A 6837-nucleotide genomic window follows, 5' to 3' on the forward strand; every position below is an offset into this window, starting at 1 on the left:
AATGGTCTGCCATCAGTCAGGATGTGGCCCAGAAGTTAATTGACAGCATGCCAGGGTGGATTGCAGAGGTCTTGAAAAAGAAGGGTCAACACTGCAAATATTGACTCTTTGCATCAACTTCATGTAATTGTCAATAAAAGTCTTTGACACTTATGAAATGCTTGTAATTATACTTCAGTATTCCATAGTAACATCTGACAAAAATATCTAAAGACACTGAAGCAGCAAACTTTATGAAAATTCATATTTGTGTCATTCCAAACTTTTGGCCATGACTGTATATAACTCACTGTACTAGCAGTGTCCATTTTCAAAAGCTACAAATGACTGGAGGCCTGTGCTAAACAATGCTACAAGCATTACCTTCTAAACCATTAACACGTAATCTAACAATAGCTGAAACCCAATTGCCTAGAGCTAGCTAGCGCTTAGCATAGCTACATTTGGTTAGCAAAAATGTAGCGAACTGTTAAACATTACTTTTTTTTTTACAAATATCAACACTTTAACACATGTTATCGTCACATTGCATATTTAGATATATTCCCTGAACTAAACTGAGCCTTCGTTCATAGAAAATAAAACAAATAGGTGCTAAAATGTTGAAAAAAAGTACAAAAAGTTTGGGCGGCATCTTAATCCCTTCTCTTACATGTAAACCTTTAGCAACCTAGCCATCCTCCATTACTGACAATGGGGAACATACCAATGAGTTTTTCACTCAATTAAAACTCCCTACAATTGCCTTCAAACGTCACCAAACTCATGGACTATGTAATTAAACATGTAACTTCAATATATTGAGAGTCATATTGCACTTTTGCACACTACATACCTGAATTAATAGGATAGAATTATGAGACGGAGAAACGTTAGTGGTGTTCAGTAGTTGTCACGATCGTTGTATAAATAATCGCACCAATTTGCAGCGTGAGTAGAGTTCTACATATTTATTACAGTGAAACTTCAAAACAACAAAGAATTAAGGAACGTGCAATACGTAGTGCACATAAGTACTCACACAAACAATATCCCACACTGGAGGCCTGGTGCGTGGAGCCGGCACAGGTTTCACCGGACTGATGACACGCTCTTCAGGGCGAGTGCGGGGAGCCGGCACAGGACGTACCGGACTGGGGAGGCGCACTGGAAGGCCTGGTGCGTGGAGCCGGCACAGGTTGCACCGGACTGATGACACGCTCCTCAGGGCGAGTGCGGGGAGTCGGCACAGGACGTACCAAACTGGGAAGGCGCACTGGAGGCCTGGTGCGTGGAGCCGGCACAGGTTGCACCGGACTGATGACATGCTCCTCAGGGTGAGTGTGGGGAGCCGGCACAGGACGTACCGGGCTGGGAAGGCGCACTGGAGACATGGTGCGTGGAGCCGGCACAGGTTGAACCAGACTGATGACACGCTCTTCAGGGTGCCTGTGCTGCAGAATACACCTAACCAACATCTCTCTCCGATCTCCCTCTTCCAACTGCTCCATCGACTCCCAGACGGTCTCTGGCTCTCTCCTCAGCCGACCGCCCCTTGTGCCCTTCCCCCCAAAAATCTTGGGGTTGCCCTTGGGCTGTTTGTGGCCGCGTACCCCGGCGTCGTCGCTGTCCCCCTTTACTCCTTGGCGACTCCTGCCAAGGAAGGGTCTCGCATCCACCCAGTATTTCTTCCCATGTCCAACTCTCCTTTACCTCCTGGGCACGCTGCTTGGTCCTGTAATGGTGGGATATTCTGTCACGATCGTTGTATAAATAATCGGACCAAGGTGCAGCGTGAGTAGAGTTCTACATATTTATTACAGTGAAACTTCAAAACAACAAAGAATTAACGAACGTGCAATACGTAGCGCACATAAGCACTCACACAAACAATATCCCACATCGCAGGTGGGAAAAAGAACACACTAAGTATGATCCCCAATTAGAAGTAACGATTATCAGCTGCCTCTAATTGGGAACCATACACATACACCAACATAGAAACACAATACCTAGAAAGAACCCAGTCACGCCCTGACCTAAAACACCATAGAGAACCCAGAGGGCTCTCTATGGTCAGGGCGGGACAGTAGTAGGCATTCTACAAGATTGTTGAAGAAACCTCCGAGATCTCATGATCTCACTAACGCTCCCATTTGACGTCACAGCTCCCCCTAGTGGCAGTACTCATACACATTAATTTAAATGCAAATACCTAGGAGGACTAGAAAATGATACACGGGATCGGCCGATAAAATAACAAACGAAATAAAACATCAAAAATATGACCATACATATTTGTGTGTCACACTAGCTAGTAGTTAGCAATTATTATGTGACCATTGGATACAAATTTCATAAAAAGTAACCTTTCTAAAATGCTTATCATTAGCATGGTTCATATGTACACATTTAAATACACTCAATATGAGCCCTCGTTTGTAAATATAAAACCATTTAAGAGCCAAAATATTTATAGTGGAAATAATAAATTATCTAAACGCCATCTTGTTCTCATTGACTTGCATACCAAAGTGACCTAACTAGCGACTTAGCTTGACTACTGTTATCTAAATGGGAAAATCTCACTCATATTCCAAAATTATACATCAAAATTAAAACTCAACATTGTTTAGTTAAATATATTAGCTCTAGATTTCAAAAACGTAACAATGAGTACAAACCGTAAACAGGATAAAAATAAGGAGACAGAGAGCAAGCGTCTCTGTTCTTTCACTGGGCTTCTTTCAATGGTCACAGAGCAACATATGACAAAGAGAGCCACGCGGCATCAGCATTAACACTTTGATTGCCTCTCCCTAGTGATAGCGCTAAGTATACATGTATATCAATGCAACATGACCACAATAACAATGGCTCAGAAATTACTCAGAAATAAGAATTATTATTATTATTTTACTTTTATCCCCTTTTCTCCCCAATTGGTAGTTACAGTCTTGTCTCATTGCTGCAACTTCCATACGGACTTGGGAGAGGCGAAGGTCGAGAGCTGTGCGTCCTCCGAAACACAACCCAACCACACTGCTTCTTGACACAATGCCCACTTAACCCGGAAGCCAGCCACACCAATGTGTCGGAGGAAACACTGTGCACCTGACAACCGTGTCAGCGTGCACTGCACCAGGCCCGCCACAGGAGTCGCTAGCCGGGTGTCAAGTGTCAATGTGCAGCGGGTAGGACGGAGTCAGGCGCAGGACACAGAACTGAGTAAAAAAGTTCTTTACTCGAATAAACCAACAAAAATAATTCCACGCAGGGAAAATACTCCAGCTCACAGAAATAGTGAACACTTAACAACGAATAAACATGCACAACCCATGTGGGAGCCAGAGGGTTAAATAGGGAATAAATAATAATGGAATGGAAACCAGGTGTGTACAATAAAGACAAAACAAATTGACAATGAAACGTAGCTCGGTGGCGGCTAGAAAGCAGGTGATGTCGACCGCCGCCTGAACAAGGAGAGACACCAACTTCAGCGGAAGTCGTGACACCGGGACTCAAACCCAGAATCTCTAGTGGCACAGCTAGCACTATGATGCAATGCCTTAGACCACTACGCCACTCAGGAGAGAATAAATAATGATTTTTAACGCACTTCAATTATTATACTCCGGTAGGCTAAGTAACCTTTTAACAGAATGGCATTACAAAATGTGCATTTCCACATGTGGAAACATTGCAACTGCAACATGTTATCACCACCTTTTCACATGAGGAGTATAACACTATTTCATCCTTCATGTGAACTAACACTATTTCACCCCCACGTGGATTTTCTTACATGAGAAACCGCAAATGGGATTTTCATGAAAACATGTTTTTCTCCTCACATGTAGAAAGGTGGTGTTAACATGTGAACTCTAAAGTTTGCTTTGTTCTCCATATCTGTGATTGTCTGGCTGGTGTTTCCAAAATATCTTTCTGTGAGACTTCCTGTTGTTCTTGGTGTAATGACGACCATGTGGAGTCATCAGCTATGTCAGCAGCTCAGCTCCATCTGGACACTAGCTGGGACCGGGACTGGGACACATGGTGTCTGCCCCAATTACTGTTATTACTGTATTGTTACTATATTACTGCTATCACAATTGAGGCAGAATATGTTGTTATGAAGAATCATTCAATCAATTCAGTATGGCCATTAAATAAAAAGTCACATCCAATGAAACCAATTTGTGGTGTTAGTTATGTCAGAGAACAAAGATGGAGTGGAACTGTCCATACTGTCTATCTGACGGTCATCAGCTATAATACATCCACAACAATGAATAGTGAATTACTGGGTCATTAGACTAGAGGTACTTGACTTGACCATCTGTAGCTCTGTCAGTGTTGCTCTGTTGTCATTCTGTTCTTCCTCTCAATGTTTCACTGAGGACAGTCTCTGTTTCAGCCTCTGTTTCAGCCTCTGGGAAATCACTGTTTCCCATTTTCTCAAATGTCATAATTCTTTGTTTAATTGCCACAATACCCAGGCCTCCCATAGAGCTGGAATCCCTTGCATGTTATAAAGGATATTCGTAGATAATTCTCTCTTCAATGTGTTGAATTAGATCAAGATTTATGTCCTAAACAATGATAGACTGGTTTGCAGAACTTCTGTCCTATAGGCTAAATCCATGTTATCCTACATCTGTATGCTACTACAAAGCCCAGTAAAAGTCCTTGGTTTGGTTTTGCCCTTTAGACCGGACTTCTCTCACATGTTCCTGTGAACAGCTTACCTGACTGGATCGCCAAACGACACACCTTAACGTCGCCTAATTCACAGCATTATGTTTCAACTGACTAAAGTGAAGTGTTGACTTACTGAAATGTTTATTTTCTTTAACGAGAGCAAATGTAAACCTGGAAAGCAGTGCTGTAAGTCAGACTCAGACCAACATGGACAGACAGCGGAGCCAACAGAGCAGGTCCCTAGCCGTTCTCCCTACTGTATAACCGTGACTAATGCTGTATTGTCACATCAGTGTTGTCAGTATAGAGCAGTGTCTGCTGTAGTGCCGAGGCTACTGGCGCTGTTATGCTAACTAGCTGTGGTCATGCTGATTTAAATCTGTGAGGAGGGAGGGTATGACAAAAGGAAGCCTGACCCCATGGAGCCAAAGGCCCCGAGGCAAACGTCCAGCCTAACCCCTCTACTTCTACCCCTGTCCCAGCCTAACCCCTCTACTCTTACCCCTGTCCCAGTCTAACCCCTCTACTCTTACCCCTGTCCCAGCCTAACCCCTCTACTTCTACCCCTGTCCCAGCCTAACCCCTCTACTCTTACCCCTGTCCCAGCCTAACCCCTCTACTCTTACCCCTGTCCCAGCCTAACCCCTCTACTCTTACCCCTGTCCCAGCCTAACCCCTCTACTCTTACCCCTGTCCCAGCCTAACCCCTCTACTCTTACCCCTGTCCCAGCCTAACCCCTCTACTCTTACCCCTGTCCCAGCCTAACCCCTCTACTCTTACCCCTGTCCCAGCCTAACCCCTCTACTCTTACCCCTGTCCCAGCCTAACCCCTCTACTCTTACCCCTGTCCCAGCCTAACCCCTCTACTCCTACCCCTGTCCCAGTCTAACCCCTCTACTCTTACCCCTGTCCCAGCCTAACCCCTCTACTCTTACCCCTGTCCCAGCCTAACCCCTCTACTCCTACCCCTGTCCCAGCCTAACCCCTCTACTCCTACCCCTGTCCCAGCCTAATCCCTCTACTCTTACCCCTGTCCCAGGCTAACCCCTCTACTCCTACCCCTGTCCCAGTCTAACCCCTCTACTCTTACCCCTGTCCCAGCCTAACCCCTCTACTCTTACCCCTGTCCCAGCCTAACCCCTCTACTCTTACCCCTGTCCCAGCCTAACCCCTCTACTCCTACCCCTGTCCCAGCCTAACCCCTCTACTCCTACCCCTGTCCCAGCCTAACTCCTCTACTCCTACCCCTGTCCCAGCCTAACCCCTCTACTCTTACCCCTGTCCCAGCCTAACCCCTCTACTCCTACCCCTGTCCCAGCCTAACCCCTCTACTCTTACCCCTGTCCCAGCCTAACCCCTCTACTCCTACCCCTGTCCCAGCCTAACCCCTCTATTCCTACCCCTGTCCCAGCCTAACCCCTCTACTCTTACCCCTGTCCCAGCCTAACCCCTCTACTCTTACCCCTGTCCCAGCCTAACCCCTCTACTCCTACCCCTGTCCCAGCCTAACCCCTCTACTCTTAACCCTGTCCCAGCCTAACCCCTCTACTCTTACCCCTGTCCCAGTCTAACCCCTCTACTCCTACCCCTGTCCCAGCCTAACCCCTCTACTCCTACCCCTGTCCCAGCCTAACCCCTCTACTTCTACCCCTGTCCCAGCGTAACCCCTCTACTCTTACCCCAGGCCCACCCAGGCTACTGCCCTAGCCCTAGCCCCAGGCTAACCTTAACCACCTGCCCCAGGCCACTGAGACCACTGACCCAGCCTTACACCCTTCTGGAACCAGGCCCCTTACCCCTGACTTACATCTTTACAGCCAGGCACCCTCCCAGCCCTGACCCCGCTGACCCTTCCCTTCCCCAGCCTAACTGAGCAGGCGGACTTCCAGCCCTGACCCCATGGAGCCAGTCAGAACCAGGCTAATCTTACAGCCTCCTGCTGGCCCAGGTGACCAGCCTCCTGACCCCCCCCCAACCCAGCCCATGCTATTAGCCAGGGCCAGCCAGGCATGCTGATACTCAGACATGTCTGATGTACAGGATAATGCTGCCTACACATTCAGAAATATCTACACAAATACATATTATATACCGTAGTCCATAATATATATACTTAAACAGCCTCAGCCAAATAACCACAGTCCTACGGAATCCTC

This window comes from Salmo trutta, chromosome 24 (assembly GCF_901001165.1).
Source record: "Salmo trutta chromosome 24, fSalTru1.1, whole genome shotgun sequence".
Lineage (NCBI taxonomy): Eukaryota > Metazoa > Chordata > Actinopteri > Salmoniformes > Salmonidae > Salmo > Salmo trutta.